We start from the raw sequence: 17,785 nt of genomic DNA, 5'->3' as shown, positions 1-17,785 counted from the left end.
CTTCAAGAATTAATTTGGAAATATTTAGCAAAAAGATGAATAAGGTAGGTAGTACGGTCATGTATCATGAATGATTTAGTCCTTCAAACTAAAATACATACTTAATTTTATGCAATTGTCTTCTCATTAGGGAATTTAAAATATTCATTCAAAAGTATTAATTTGCTTTATCTTTGGTATTGAAATTCATATTTAAATATTAATGCTTCCTTCCAGCTATTAAGTCACATGGAAATTTTAAAACTCCATAACACTAAAATGCGATAAAAATTCTAGCATTAGGTGGACTCCTAAGTTATATTTTTATATTTATGTGAACATTACATTTTTGTTTCTTCTTCCATGGATTGTGTTAAGTTTTTCCATGATGTAGATAACAGAATGAAAAAAAAATTCCTCTCAACAGGCAGTCTACCAAAAGTCAGAATGGCAGGTGTAAACTGTGGCAACACTCATTATGACAAAGAAAAGCTCAACTAATTTCAATAGAAAGGAAATGAGAGAATGACATGACCTGTAAAAAACTGTCATGTGCCTTTGCTTCTTCCAATTTAAAAGTAATGTATTTTCCTCAGTTGAATATTTCAATAGTATAAATGAAGTTTACTTTGCAATTTATATTTTCATTTCTTCAGTGAAAATCCATGTATTTCCATCATGTACCTACTCCCTTACCAGAGGATATTTCACGTGAGAGCCACATAAACCTTTCCTTTTCAAATTTAGAAGATCACTTTTCTTTTCCAGGATTCATATTTAGGCATGTATTCTTTGAAACTTTTCTAGAAAAGTTCCCTGTGTGGGCAAAGAACCAAAAAATTGTGTTTATCAATCTGGTAGTGAAGACCCTCTGGGTACTTCTGAGAAAATTTCATGAGACCCACAATTCCCTATGCCATTCAGCATCTGTAGATAGAATAAAACTGATTCACATATACTTCTATTCACATATTCTCTATCAAATGTGTTCATCGTATTATGGATGACTGATATTCAAATGATTTTTAAGTGGTACTGAATTGTTTTCTTTATGGATGTTCATTAATGGGTATTAAAGTTTTAGCTATTATTGCATGTCATCCTTTAAAAAGTACTAAAATATTCCTTATATTTAACAAAAACTAGGCAAACCAGATAATAAACCACAGATTCCGTCTTAAATGTTGGCATAGCAAATGGGATTAATGCTATCATGTAGTCTAATTCCATTTTACTAGAATTTTAAAACAAACAGTATTTTTTATTATTGTTTGTTTGTTTTCCATTAGAGTCCTTGGCATTCATCAACACTTTCAGATGTCCCTATCAAGATAGGTTTCATCAGAGCCTGTTTGTTTTTAGTGAGTGAACTACAAATTGAAGTCCTGTATGTATGAGCCACTGAAAGAAGATACCATATGTAGCTACAGATCTAACCCCCAAAATCCATAATAGGAACAGTGCCATGTGAGATTTAAGTTTCAAATATTAAAAGTTTTATTTTTAATACTTAATTTTAAAAATTCTCATTACATGCTTTGAAGATGACAAAAACCAATATTTTTGAATGTAAGTAACTTTGATAAAGCAGGAGTACTTCCAGTATTTTAATATTAATACATCATTATAGAATTATAATTCAAGCATGTTTGAAGCTTTTTCCTTGCATCTTATTATGAAAAATTTTCAAACATACAGAAAAGTTGGAAGAATTTTACAGTGAACACCCATATACCCACCATCAAGGTTCAATAATAAATTGTATTATATTTGCTTTATTACACACACACACACTCATCTATTCATCCTTTTATCCAAATATCACTCCATTTTATTTCAGTGTAAGTTGCAGACATCAGTATTCTTCACCCTTAAAACACTTCAGCAAACATATCATTCACCAGAGTTCAATATTCATGCTCTCTTAATGCAAACTTCATATATAAAGAAATATACAGGCCGAGCATGATAGCTCACACTTGTAATTCCAGCACTTTGGGAGGATGAGGTGGGCAGATTATCTGAGGTAGGGGAGGTCGAGACCAGCCTGACCAACATGGAGAAACCCTGTCTCTACTAAAACTACAAAATTCGCTGGGTGTGGTGGTGCATGCCTGTAATCCCAGCTACTCAGGAGGCTGAGGCAGGAGAATTGCTTGAATCCAGGAGGCAGAGCCTGCGGCGAGCCGAGATCACACCATGGCACTCCAGCCTGTGCAACAAACGTGAAACTCCGTCTCAGAAAAAGAAAAAAAAAAGAAAAAAAAAGAAATGTACAAATCTTAGGTGTACCATTCCATGAGCTTTGACAATCAAATGTGATTATTATTCATTGGCATTTGACAGGCATATATATTGAAATAAAAGTTGAAAATAAATAATATTATATTTTCAATATGTTACTTTTACTGTTAGGGTAATCCAAATGTTTCCACAGAAAGTAAAAGTAAATTTACTCCCAAGTATTTAATTTAACAGATTTGTTGGTCACATTTGCCATGAAATACTTAACAAATATATAATAACCACAAGAATTACTCTCAGTGTTTAATTATAACTTACATTTTTCAAATGTCATGAATTTAAATTTCAGTGAAACACATTGGAATAAACTTTCCAAGTACGAATTTCAGGGTTAATCCACAATGTAGTTTCTTTATATAAGTAGTAGATAATGTCAATTTTCTCATTCAAGAAAAGATTTTAATTAATTCTTTGATAATTTTCTTCTTTGTGTTTCCAGCTCCTAAGAACTGATTCACTTGACAGTGTTACTGAAATTTTAGGGTGCAAACGACCAAGATGGCTTGAAACACTCAATTCCTAGCCAAATTACTTCTTTTTTAAAATGTCAAAGAAGTATAGAAAGATGACCCTATTCTGAAATGAATCAAGAGAGAATTTAAACCTGTCAAAAACCATAGGATTTTGATATTGAAAATAGTGACAACTATTTTTAATTTCAGCAACAAAACACTTTATATGAGCCCTTGCTTTTACTGTCAGCATTGCCAACAATATTTGATATGTGCCGATGATGGAATCTTGAATTGGAAATTCTATGGGAAAGGCTTATTTTGCTTCTTTTTAAGAAGGAATGCATACAAGAATTTGGCACTGCAGGACTACATTGCCCAACAATCACTCACTTTATTCCAGTTGGAGACTTAACACCAATTTGCTGATACAATTTGGCACTAGCCTCTTGAAATGTATAAATTACATTATTGCTTTGGATTCTTGTACATTCTAGCAGGGTAGAATGAAACTTGACAACCTGATTTCAAACTACTTGTACAAGAAACGGAGGTCGTTTCTTGATTTCAAACTACAGTACAAGAAACTGATGGACATGTAAGTTTCTCAACAATATACCTCCTTGGGTAAGACCAGGATGATTTTCCAATCTCGCGTGACTTCTGAAAGTGAGTTTTTCTTCTTTTGCAATTCTAGAAAGCTAGTTGGATCCCGTATCTTTAAAGCACCAAAGATACAGATGCCATACATAAGACTTTTACAGTTAAATATGTACAGAATAGTTGTCATGGACACAGTATTGTGGTAAGCACGAAAGGGCATATAAAAATATTACGTGGCCACATTTTAGATGAGGTCAAATGAACACATATAAAAATACAAGGAAGTACGTACAAATGTAAATTTTGAAGTATAAAGGAATGAGTGTTAAAATGCTTTCACATAGTATTCAGAGATTTTACAATGTGTTCATACACAGGTAGTAACTGAAACTGAACATAATTTATATCCAATGAAATTTTAAAGACAGAAGTAGACTTAATTTATATTTGAAAGTTTACATACCCTTAAAATAATGAATCTTTATTGAATAAAGTAGTTTTTTAAAAATTCCTTTAACACAAGGTGGATTAAGACCATTTTCCTTTTCTTGAACCATATATATGCTGGGCTATTACCGCTCTCCTCACAAAAGTGCTATTTCACTAACCATTGCATTTTTTTTTTATTTTTTAGGTTTATTTTAGTTAAATATTTTTATTATTATTATTATTTTAGAGACAGGGGTTCACTCTCTCATCCAGGACAGAATACCGTGGCTCATTGTAACCTCAAACTCCTGGGCTCAAGTGATCCTCCTGCTTCAGCCTCCTAAGTAGCACCAAGTAACATGCATGTTCTTAGAATCACCCTTTAACGTTTTTTTCCATTTTAACATTTTGAAAATTGGGTTGCATCTTAAAAGTAATGTGCCATCTAATGTAATGGCTATTTCCTTCAAAGCTACGAATTAAGTGGTAATACAATCAAATTAAAGAACTATGAGTGTTCACATTTAGTCGTTATAATTTATAGTGCCATGATGCCTGGTTTTTTTTTTTTTTTTTTTTTTTTTAAAAGACATGGGGTCTCACTTTGTTGCCCAGGCTGGTCTCAAACTTCTGGGCTCAAGTGACCCTTCCACCTCGCCCTAACAAAATGCTGGAGGTTTAAAACAAACAAAAAAAAACAAAACAAAACAAAAAAAAAAACGAGGAAGAAAAAGATTTTGAAATAAAAGAAAGAAAGAAAACATCAGGCCAGGCATGGTGGCTCACGCCTGTAATCCTAGCACTTTGGGAGGCCGAGGCAGACAGATCACAAGGTCAGGAGTGCAAGACCAGCCTGACCAATATGGTGAAACCCCGTGTCTACTAAAAATACAAAATTTAGCCAGGCACGGTAGTGTGCACCTATAATCCCAGCTACTCGGGAGGCTGAGGCAGGAGAATCACTTGAACCCGGGAAGCAGAGGTTGCAGTGAGCTAAGATGGCACCATTGCACTCCAGCCTAGGCGACAGAGTCAGACTCTGTCTCAAAGAAGAAAGAAAAGAACACATTTATTTAAATGGAAAAAAATTGTTGATGATGCGTAATGACTATATATGGTTTCATTTATACTTTCCCTCTAAATTTATTTGGTTTGTTTGCCATTACATTCTTGACTACTTGTGAGACAGAAGTAATACAAGGCAGTTACAGGAGAATAGAAAATTCCAGGGAGCAGTTCACATGACTAGCAAAAGGTAACCGTTGAAATAGCTGCATAAGCTAGGGGTTGATAAGACCCTGAAAAACTAGGTTGTGGGCCAAGCTGGCTAAGACCGACTGGACCCAACATGGCCCTGGATGTGACCTAGGTTTCACCTAGAACCTTTTTATATACATATTAGCATACTAAACACACACCCACCACTACCATGACAGTTCCAGGATCACCCATATTTGGTGTAAAAATGGGTGGCACCACCGTTCTGAGAAATCTCCAGCTCTTTCCAGGAATCTTCATAAATATTGCACCCTTTGGTTAAAGAAACCTATAAAGGTAGAAACCCCAAACTCCATTGGGCAACTTTCTCTCAAATATGTCTCCACTGCCCTTTCTTAGGTGTATACATTTTACTTTTAAATAAATCTCTGTAAATTCACTATTTTCTGGTTCATCTTTGAATACCTTCTTGCAATGGTGTCAAGAGCCTGAACACAGGATGGTGTCTTGGTCCCACTGGCATTTGGGGACCTCCCCCAGCCTACAACTGGAAACATGGAAGTGGGGGGAAATTGAAGATAGAAAACAAAAAAGCAACTCCTTGATTTTTATTTCTCATTTATTTATTTATTTATTTATTTTGAGATGGAGTCTTGCTTTGTTGCCAGGCTGGAGTGCAGTGACGTGATCTCAGCTCACTGTGATCTTGGCTTACCACAATCTCTGCCTCCCGGGTTCAAGCGATTCTCTTGCCTCAGCCTCCTGAGTAGCTGGGATTACAGGTGCCCACCACCACACCCAGCTAATTTTTGTATTTTTAGTAGAGATGGGGTTTCACCATGTTGGCCAGGATGGTCTCAATCTCCTGACCCCGTGATCCGTCTGCCTCAGCCTCCCAAAGTGCTGGGATTACAGGTGAGAGCTACCGCACCCAGCCCAACTCCTTGATATTTCTTAGTCATTGACCATTATATTAAAACTAAGGTAAGTTTTCCCCACAGAACATCAATTCACAAGATCATAAAATAAAATCTCAAAAGTACAAGGGCTGTTCACTCCAAACCAAGCTTCTTACTTTGGGTAAACCATTAACCTGTGTTAGTTGTGCCCACTTTGATACATTGGTTAGTGGCTAAAATGCCTACAGGTTCCTCACAAACCAGTTATCTCTTTCCAGCAGTGCCATGGGTGTTCCTTTATTTTTTGATTTTATAAAGTCAACAAAAAAGTATTAAATGGAAAGAATTAAACTCACAGTGTAAATCCAAATAGGCTGCTGGCAGATCACTTTGCCAGAGTAGGCAGGATAATGCTTTCTTGACTTGAAATCCTCACCTCCTCTTTACCCCAACCTGCTTCTTTGTAGTTTGAATCTAGTGCAGGCTAATTCCTAAGGCAGATGGTCTCTTTCAGCTAGCTCCCCACAGCAAGGTGCCCTTTACTGATAGATTTGGGGAGTGGGGGAAGAGGGAGGGTAGACAGGGAAAGAAAGGAAAGAGAAAATGTGGCTTCCACCAGAAGGGTATATAACACCCAGTAATTTGAAACATTTTTGAGTTTAACTTTGCAGTAGCATGAAATTAAAATGCCTTCACACAGAGTATTTGGAGATGCTTGTTCTAACAATCACCCTTTAGCTTTCTTTTCCATTTTAACATTTTGAAAATTGGGTTGCTTCTAAAAATTAATGTGCCATCTAATGTAATGGCTATTTCCTCCAAAACTATGAATTAAGTGGTAATACAATCAAATTAAAGAACTATGAGTGTTCACACTTAGTCTTTATAACTACCATTTATCCCAACTCCACAGACTTTAGAAACTACAGTTCCACTCCTTTTTTTTTTCTTATTTTTACTCATTTTTCTAGATGAATCGACAGAACCTTCATCTGTGTAAGAAGGAAGCTTTCTGCTCTTTTCTTTACATTCTAAACTCAATCCCACCCTCAAGTAGGGCACTTTGCTCTCCTTCCTCCTCCATCTTCTTACCTGACCCAATAAAAAGGTAGTATCCTATTTTTCAATGGCCATAATTACACATGCAAGGAACTAAAATGTATTACTGGGCTGGGATAGCTTCTCTCAAAGTAAGAACCAGGTCAGGGGATGTCTGTTTCTCAAAGAGGCACAGGTAGTGCCTCTGTGTGCATGACAATTGCCTATTCTTTGTGTCTTATCATCAGCCACTCCTGGCCCATTTGTCTTCAATTAACAGGCAGACAGCAGAAGGCCTTATTTTAGGTTCAGGCAGAGCAGTTTACTCTTTATGCAGCTATTGTTGACGGAGAGTCTTGTATTCTAGTACATACTGGATGACTGCCAGACACTAATAAATCAAGTACTTCAGTCACCATTTAGCTATCAACTCTTTGTATACAACTTTTGAAGAAGGGTGAGTGAATCTTAGCCTGGAACCACAACACCCCAAAACTACAAAAGCTGCAAATCGACTAGGACTATTTTTCTTTCCTGCTGCTGCTGCAAATGCTACCAGAAGAAGAAAAGATTTTACAGACATTTATAGCTCTAGGTGGGAAAAATAGTACTTTTCAGGCTGAATGATGTCTGAAAGACAATAGCATTACTTCCTTATTAGGAACAACTCTGCTGCAAACACCCACATCATTGAAACTTTCATCATTGGGGCAACCAAGGAAGATTCAGAGCAGCAATATAGGTCAAATGACACATTCAAACCAACACTCCACTGAAAAGCAAAAAGCCAGTTTTACAGCTTAACAGAGTGCTGTATTTTAATCTCATTTAAGCAGGATTTAAAATATAGGTGTTGAGGAAGCTGTTGAGGTTTTCCAAGACAAGAGCTTATCACATAATGGTTTTGTGAAAAGGCTGATTCAGAAAAAAAAATGATGTAACTGTAACTGGATGCACAAAAGAAAAGAAGGCAAAAGAATTATCTGATGTTGTACATTGTATGCCCAAGAAAGATAAGGCATGAGAATTAAATGAACTTTGAGCTGTCTTCACTTCACATTTTAACACTAGATAATGAAATTTATTGCCTGCCAGTCCATAGTATAATCAGACAAATTTAAATAATTATTCAAGCAAATACATAAAGCTAACCTAGCAAAAATAAATACACTTAAACTTAGTGTGTTATCTTGAATCTGAAATCTAACAGGCATTCTTGTCCTAGTATATTATATGGTCACATGGATTTTATACTTTATAAAAATAATTCGCATTATAGACTTTTTAAGCTCATTTGTCAGCTATAGCATTCATTTTTTATGTATATTATTTATGTATCTATCACTTACGGAATGCATATGTGTCAGTCACTGGTCTAACCATTTTTCATAGATGGCTTTAAATAACCAACAACTTCATAAAGTAGATGTTATTATGCTTATTTCCAGATGAAACACTGAAGTTCACAAGGGCTAAGTACCTTACTCAAGTGCAAATGGCTGGTAAGTGGCAGAACTGGAATTCAAACACAAGTTTGATTCCAAAGCCTATGCTTTAAAAAAATTCCTCTATAGTTTTCAATTCTATTTTTGTTTCCGAATACATTTTAACAGTAACTATAATCCAGCATATATTGTAAGCATCTTTTTAAGGAGATGACGTTAATTTTATGGGAGCAGAGACATTTTCAGAGATATGATAAACGTCTGTAATTGCACATTTATAAACTATAACTACAGAGAGCAATTGATTGTCCCACGCTCATGCAAAGAGCAGAGTAGCATTAGGTGAACAGATCACAGTCAGATATATTATGCCTTATGAAATAAGTTAATAAGGGTTGAAACACTGTATGCTTGATGAAATAAATTTCCTAAGGGCAACAGACATTAACAGCTGTTCCCCGTAGGCAAGTATATCACTCCCGCAGTTATTGAACACATGTGGTGTTCCTGCAGTATCTTTCATCTCATTTACACCAAGAAGGAGTAAATAAGTATTTTTGGGCTTCAGCAGGAACAGCCTTTAGCCTCATAGACATTCTTGTCTCCCATTCACCACTTAGTAGCAAGTTATTTTACTAAAAATAAAAATTAGAAACAATGTTAATTTCCTGTTAAAACCCTTACAGTGGCTTCTCATTGCACTCACAGGCTTCAAGAAGCTCAAACCCCCTACAAGGTTTCACATGACCTACAACCTATGTTCTCCAGCACTTTGCCACCCCAATCCCTCCTTCCAAGGTAGGCTTCCCTCTGCTGCGTTCCCAGCTCAGAGCTTTCAGTCAGGCCTTTCTCTTTAGCAGGAATGCTTCATCCTGAGTTTTCATATACCAAACACCTATTTAGCAACAAGTCTCACTTCTGAAGTTCAGAGAAATTTCCTTCATCTATCCATAACATTAATCACTTCTGTTTTCACTTGCATGGCATCCTGTACTTTGCCTTCCCAGAGCCTATCTCAACTGCAATTGGCAAAGGGGTGTGATTAGTCCTGCAACTTGTTGAAAGAGCTGCTCCAATAGAAAAACAAATACTTTAATATCCTAGCCCTGTTAAGTATCTTGAAAAACTAATCTTACATGGGGGCATTGGGCCTTATAAATACAAATTCCCAAAATGTTATTGGGGGCATTCATTTCAGCTAAAAATGCATTCATTTTGTCATTTTTTCAATTTATTTTATTGGTTGGGTCACTGTCATTACTAAGAAAAAGAGTTTGATTTTTCTGAGTAAATGCCTCTGGTCCTCTAATTTTTGTGTCAGTATGATATTTTTGTGTGAGAACTGTTAGTTAAAACAATTTTATATTACCAGTGTTAAAAGGAGAAATATAATAAGATATAGCGACTAATATTGTTTCTTGAAAGAAGGAAATTACTAATGGAAAAAGTGGCATTTGCCAGAAGTGACAGCTTGTCAAATTCACTGTCAATATGTTTAAAGAAAATAGTCATATAAAAAGGAAATCATGAGGAACAACAACAGCAAAACAGGAATTACATTTTTGAAAGTTAAATTTTTACTGTGCCCTCAGGCAGATGGAGCTCAACTTTCCCATTTAAAAAGTAACCTCATACATATAAAAATAAGTATACATTTAATTAGACATCAGTAACAAACTCAGAAGAATCTGAGTGAAAAAAATACATCTTAAAAAATAGTAACTCAGTTCTACACATGGCTGGTGATGATGGCTGCACAACAGTGTGAATGGACTTAATGCCACAGAACTGTACACTTAAAATGTTTAAAGCAGTAATGTTATGTATGGTATACCACAATTTTAAAAAACACAGTAAGTCAATAATTCTTTATTTTCACATATCTATCTAGAAACACATTTGCTGATATTTCCAACTCAGGTATAGTGTGTTTGAAATGTGGAGCCAGTGAGGGGTTGGAAGAACGGGTATTGCCTTAATCTTTCAAAAATCCAGAGATAAGTTCAATTACGTGCTCTGTCTTCTCCCCTACTAAGAATCACTTGTACTTGAACCACCAGCCCACAATCATTGTAATCAGAGTTACTTAGTCTCAATAAATTTCGTTTAAGCACCAGGTCTATAATGATCTGAAAATTAAATCTTAATATACTGTTGGCTCAAAATGTCACAAATCACGTATCATATCACAAAAGAATGATTTAATTGCATTTCAAGATAAGGGAAATGAAAATCTCCAGAATTATCATTTAGGTTGAAAAATATATAAAAATAAAGGTAAATGAGTAGTTCAATATTTTCCTTGGCTACAATATCATTAAAGCAAATTAGCATATATGAAACTGTTTCTTAAGATATAGTAGAAACACTGCTTTTATATTATCTTTTCTGTATCAAGAAGCAAGACACATGTCACTAATAATCCATCTTCCCTCAGGCAATGAAGTCCCAGTTAACATACATTAAAATGAGGTTATGATCTTGGGCCCATGCTTCAAAAGTGAAGTACTATTATTCCATAGTGGAAAAAATAATGAAATTTATCAGAGAGGACTCAAGGAAAAGGAGTTTTTTAGTAGGTAAAAACAAGCCCCAAACTCTAATGCACAATTATACTCTATGATTCAAAGGATAATGAAAACATGGCTGCTGAATCTGAAGACGCAGTCATTACACTGGGAGCCATTTAGAAAAAAAAAAGTCATTCCAGATCTAAATTATAATTAATAAAAGGTCCCTGGAATAGAACTGTTAATTTTAAAAACAGAGCAGCACACAGATTAAAACTACAGTCATCTGGCTCTGGGTATCTGACAATATTTATCTTAAAAATTCCTTAAGGATCTAGAACTAGATGTACCATATGACCCAGCCATCCCATTACTGGGTATATACCCAAAGGATTATAAATTATGCTGCTATAAAGACACATGCACACGTATGTTTATTGCAGCACTATTTCACAATAGCAAAGACTTGGAATCAACCCAAATGTCCATCAGTGACAGATTGGATTAAGAAAATGTGGCACATATACACCATGGAATACTATGCAGCCATAAAAAAGGATGAGTTTGTGTCCTTTGTAGGGACATGGATGCAGCTGGAAACCATCATTCTTAGCAAACTATCACAAGAACAGAAAACCAAACACCGCATGTTCTCACTCATAGGTGGGAACTGAACAATGAGATCACTTGGACTCGGGAAGGGGAACATCACACACCGGGGCCTATCATGGGGAGGGGGGAGGGGGGAGGGATTGCATTGGGAGTTATACCTGATGTAAATGACGAGTTGATGGGTGCAGCACACCAACATGAAACAAGTATACATATGTAACAAACCTGCACGTTATGCACATGTACCCTACAACTTAAAGTATAATAATAATAAATAAATTAAAAAAAAAAAAAAACTCTCACCTTTATAAACTACCCAGTCTCGGGTATTTCTTTATAGCAGTGTGAGAATGCTTTATAGCAGTGTGAGATTGTCTGCACTAATAATACTTGCCTTCTTTCAGTTTTCACTCAAATGTTAATTTTTCAGTTAAAGGCCTTCTTTATCTTACTAAGAATTCGTTATTTTACTAAGAATTCTTTATCTTACTAAGAATTATATCTCACACATGTACACTTCCTACTGCCCTTCTGTGTTTTTATTTTTCTACATATCATCTTTTACTTTCTTATTATCACCCTTTCCCCCACTGAACTATTAACTCCATCAAGACAGAGGTTTTTGCAATTGTTCTTTACATATGAAATAAAATGTTGTGATTTCAAGAATTAGTATGAAGACTGTAAATATGACTATCTTAATATAATGACATATTTTAGTAGTTATTAAAGAAATACAAATTCATTCAAAATGTTCTAATTCCGAAAGATACCACGTAGAGAGTTGAACTTGTTCTGAATCTCACCATTTCATTCCCATCCCAATTACTGGTTTTCCATCAGGAAAATCAGTGTTAAATATGTGGTAGATCCATTTTGTTCTCTTTATGGTAAATCCCCTGGCAAAATGAAAAACTTTTTTAGCATTCACTTAAATTTTATTATAAATAATACATTCACAAATTCACTGAGATGAAGGTCCACAGCAAATATATGATACTTTTTGAATATCCATTTAACTAGAAGCACTTATTTCTCATTACTGTCTAGGAAATGTGATCCACAAACTTGAAAATAATATAAGTATATGCAATACTTTAAAATTACAGATTAATAGTGGTAATGATAACGCATAGAAAATGATACTTTGTACTGCACTTTAAAGATCTAGTGAAATCTACTGCATTTTAATAATAAATCAAATGTGTTTATCTTGGAGATTATGGAAGAAAAACGTAATGGGAGAAATTATCTGAAAGTAAATGTAAAAAAAACAAACTTCAAAGAAGTAACAGATACTTCAAAGCAAATCAAAAGAGAATCTTAAGGCAACATACTATAAAAGTCTCTAATTATTGAATTCCTTAGAAAAGCTTTTATTCTCTAAGTTACAACATAGGATTTTATTTAAATGGTAACTATTAAAATTGTTATTTCAATGTATACATACATGTGGAAATATTACGGAAAACTTTTGATATTTCTCTATTGCATATATTTGTTTTACACTTTTTTCTCTATTGGTCTTCTGAATTTAATGCAATAGAATAACTCATGGGGTTTAAATCTCATATTCTTTCAACCTTTAAACTAATTTAGTTTGGTAATAAAATGTTAACTAAAAGGAATCACGAATTTGTAGAAATTTTAGGGCTTGAAGGAGCCTTACAGATCTAACAAATGCCCCCATTTTATGAACAAGGAAACTGTGGCTAAGAAGTATAACTTGCCAAGAACACAAAAATTTAAAACGTGACTTCTTTAATGTAAACATTTAAATTATCACTCATTTCTAACCTTTAGAATTTCATAATAATGATTTATTGTGCCAGATGTTAAGGTATGGCCAGTCAGATTCACAACCACTTTCTCTACTTTGCTCAGTGATGCTGTGGCTGATGCTCAGGCTTGAAGATCATTTAAGTACCTACTGTGAGAAATATGCTTACAATGAATAGCAGTTGTTTTGAGCTCTACACAGTATTTTGTTATATATACTATTCCAACTAAGAATGCTAGAAGTTTTAATCCAGATATTCAGACCAATTTTATATACCATTTTTTCCATCTCTTCCACTTACAGTGTGGCTTTGAGCTTCCATGTTCTCAAAATTCACTTCATAATTCTTTATTTATGATTAAACAATTTAATTTTTATAAATCTCCTAGAGTAGTGCTTGGTACATACAAATGGTACAGTAAACAGCTATTATTAATGTTGCCATGAGGATGATAATGCTTGAATTTGACAGCAAGATAAGAAATTCTACTATTTTGCATCTTCAATAGAAGTTTGTGTTAAAACAAAAACTACACCTATAGGTCTATTTTGTAATGGAGAAAGAGGGAAGACTATGGGTAATATATATCATACACATATATACATATATTATATATGGTTATATATATCCCATACATATATACACGTGTAATTTAACTCATTAGTTAATATTTTAACTTTTCTCATAATTTAAATATAATACAATTATTTAGAAAAACCACACAGAAGTATCTTAAAAGACACATATGTATGTATTATATGATTATAATATTTTGCCCATAGAATATATGCACATAGGTAGCTCATAATAAACTCCAACATTAAGATATTCAGTTAGTTGATGACTGTCTTACCTAGTCCTGATAACATAATCTATTATGTCATGCATAATCAGAAATTGCTTTAATTGGTTAAGCTATTATCATTTCTTTTTAAGGGGAGGAAAAGAAATGCAAGCTTAGAAAAGGAAGCAAGGACAGGAATTTTATGTACACGTTCTTAAACACTACATGCAGAAGAAAGAAATGCCTTGTAGACATGTGGTAGATGTCAATGACACCCTGCTTGTATCGAAAATACATGACTGGGTCGGGCATGGTGGCTCATGCATGTAATAAAAACAAAACAACAAAAAAAAGGAAAGAAAATACACGACTGAGGCTTACCCTGCTACTTTGGGAGGCCAAGGCAGGAGGATTCCTTGAGGTCAGCAGTTCGATACCAGCCTGGCCAACATGGCGAAACCCCATCTCTACTAAAAATACAGAAATTCACAGGGCATGGTGGCACATGCCTATAATCTCAGCTACCCGGGAGGCTGAGGCAGGAGAATCACGTGAACCCAGGAGGCAGATGTTGCAGTGAGCCGAGATCGCACCACTACACTCCAGCCTGGGTGACAGAGTGAGGTTCCAGCTCAAAAAAAAATAAATAAAACAAACCAACAGGAAAAAAAAAAAAAAAAAAAACCAGGAAAGAAAATATGTGACTGAAGCTTAATTTGCTACTTGTATTTCAACCAAAGAAGAGGACTTGCTAAAGGTTAAGCCAGTGGCCCTCAATCATTTTGGCACCAGGGATCAGTTTCATGGAAGACAATTTTTCCACAGACGGTGGGGAGGGTTTCAGGATGTAACTGTTTCACCTCAGATCATCAGGCATTAGATTCTCATAAGAAGCACACAACCTAGATCCCTCACTCCCTGGCATACACAATTCACAATAGGGTTCCTGTTACTATGAGAATCTAATGCCACTGCTGATCTGATAGAGACAGAGCTCAGGCAGTAATGCTCGCTCACCCATTGTATAACTCTGCTGTGTGCCCCAGTTCCTAAAAGGCCATATATGGTACCGGTCTGTGGCCTGAGGTTTGGGGACCTCTGAGTTAAGCCATGAGTAACAAAAAAGTACTTCCTGTCCTCATTTTTCCCCTTAGTTTTGAAGAGTAGATTAAACATACACTATTACCAGTTATAGAAAGTACTTGTTGAAAATGATATGGAAAAGACAATAGTAGAAAGTTTTATTTACCAGAAAGTCTCCACAAGGATGTCTCACAACAAAAATCAGTTAGAATGAGAGAACTGCTATTACCTAGAAGTTTCTTGAACTCTGAGGGAAACTCATGGGTTAAGAGTGAAGTATGAAAAATCTGGGTTCCCTAGGAAGTAGAAAACAGCAGAAGTTCCAATGACAACTTCCAGCAAGAAGACAGAGCGCCATGATGTGATAAAATGGAGGAGGAAGGCATGGTGGCATGCACTTGTGGTCTCAGCTACCTGGGAGGCTGAGGCAGGAAGATGGCTTGAGCCAGGGAGGCGGAGGTTGCAGTGAGCCGAGATCATGTCACTGCACTCCAGCCTGGGCAACAGAACCAGACTGTCTCACACACACACACACACACACACACACACACCAAAAAAAACAAAAACAAAAAACAAAAAAAAAAAGGATGAGGAAGGTGAAGTGGCTTAATCTAAGCAATGAACAAACATGAATGGGAGGAAGCCAGAGAAAGAATTTTTGCAGCTGACATGAATATAAAACTTTGGGAAGCTCTTACAGAGGATTTCTGGAGAAATTTGTGCATGTAATGGTATAATCTAGCAAAAAGTACACCTTATCATTTAAGATGATTAGATGCGGATTTTAAAAATGTTATTCTCTATAGAGTTGGAGTCACATAGCCATTATTTCTGGGTTATATATAAACTAGCCCAAATTTCTTAAAGAGTTAGATGAAGGAAATTCCTGAAAGCTGAAGTCAACTTGGAAAGCTTCACAAAAGTGACCTTTGATCTACACAACAAAGGCTGAGTAATATTTGAGCAAGTCACGATGGAAATTGCTATCCTACTCATGGGGAATACTGCAAATGAAAACAAATTAAAGTTTTATGTGATGAATTTGTGTGAATTATTACACTTCAAACTTTCAAGAATGTAGTGATATAAAATATGAGGCAAAAAAAGTTAGTTTCTGCCATCTCTTAGAAAGCCTTGAATTTCAGCCATCATCATTTCAGATGGTAGGCAAGAGACTCTCACAACAAAGATTATTCTTTAGGAAAGGAGTCTAATGGCAATCTGCAGGAAGGATTGAAGAAAAGCAGAAATATAAGAGATTGTATAGCACAGGCAACAAAACAAGCAAGACAAATTAAACGTCCAAATAGGGTGATAATATGAAGTGAAAAGCAAAATGGAAAATTTACAATATTTTTTAACATAACTGCTATCTAAATATTGAAAAGAATATTATATTATCGAAATTTCAAATGGCATGATGCTTCCTAATTGAAAAACAGTAACAGTGAAACAAGAGGAGTTAAATTTAATTTTATTAAAACTATCATTGTATTATCTCTTTTCACCTAAGCATTGTAATTATATAGTATAAAATCAGTTGATGTGTGCTAAACAGTGCCTAAGAAATGGCTCTATGTTAGTGTTTGCCCTAAGCACATAAATCCTCATTCTATTTTTTTCTTTCATTTGCAAGCAACCATGAAGATTACTGATACAAGCTATGGTCCATTGTTTCGTTACTCACTACAATTCCAATATTAGATGTTCAATAGATGATGAGTAAATAAATGGGTAAATCCTACCAGCTGTTAATTATCAAATTTATTTGCATGCTTATTGGCACTGTAGCAACTTATTCTTTGTACTATGTAACAGACCTAGTATATGTTTTATGTGATATGTAAAAGTTAATATTCTTACAATAAGTTAGTGGTTTTCCCACTCATTTCACTAACAGACTACTGGTTTCCCTTTATAAGGGACAAAGAAAGAGGGAGCTAGAACAGAGACATTCAATAGATAAGGTAAAGCTGGTTGTTTAAATGGTTCTAAAATAAAAATCCCAATCTTGTCTCAAATGATCACACACAACTCCAAAAACAGGCAAATTAAGAAAGCTAAAAATTAAATGTGAAAACATGGAGGCCAGGGATAAAAATCTACTTCTCTAAAATCTCCTAAATTTAGATCATGTTAAGACTACAAAAAAAAAAAAAAGTTATGTACTTGGATTCTATTACTTAAGTTCCTTATAGAAATGCTTTACACAACCAGTACTGAATATGATGCTTTTAGATTTTATCAAGGGATTGGCATCCTAAGTGATCATTTTGGTTACCAGAATAATGCCCTCCCTTCTTATGCCCCTAAAAAAAGAGACCTAGTTCCTAATCCCTACAACTGGTGAATACGTTAGTTTTATTGACAAAGGGAAATTAAGTCAGCAGATGTAATAACAGGTCCATAAAATTAGAAGGAGGTAGCATATAACCAATAGAGATGGAAGAATGATAAGGACTGAGGTTGCTGGCTTTAGAGACAGAGGAAAGGGTGGGGGGCACAAACCAAGGAATGCAGGTGGCCACTAGAAACTGGAGAGGGTAAGGAAATAGATTCCCCTGGAGCCTGCATAGGGAACTCAGCCCTCTAACATCTTGATTTTAACACATTGAGACCCATTTTGGACTCTGGATCTCCAGAACTGT

General features: G+C 35.1%; 1 protein-coding gene and 1 non-coding gene across 2 annotated transcripts in view; both read right to left on the bottom strand.

Annotated features, from left to right (window-relative positions):
• Positions 1-17,785, bottom strand: part of IL1RAPL1 (interleukin 1 receptor accessory protein like 1) — a 1,385,688-nt gene that overhangs the window by 1,038,435 nt on the left and 329,468 nt on the right. The gene's annotated exons all lie outside the window — the stretch shown is intronic.
• On the bottom strand, positions 1,261-1,330 carry LOC126947021 (small nucleolar RNA SNORD74). The gene has a single exon (XR_007722875.1). It is a non-coding gene; the product is annotated as a small nucleolar RNA SNORD74 (small nucleolar RNA).

Source organism: Macaca thibetana, chromosome X (assembly GCF_024542745.1).
Source record: "Macaca thibetana thibetana isolate TM-01 chromosome X, ASM2454274v1, whole genome shotgun sequence".
NCBI lineage: Eukaryota > Metazoa > Chordata > Mammalia > Primates > Cercopithecidae > Macaca > Macaca thibetana.
This window is presented reverse-complemented; position numbering and strand designations above follow the sequence as displayed.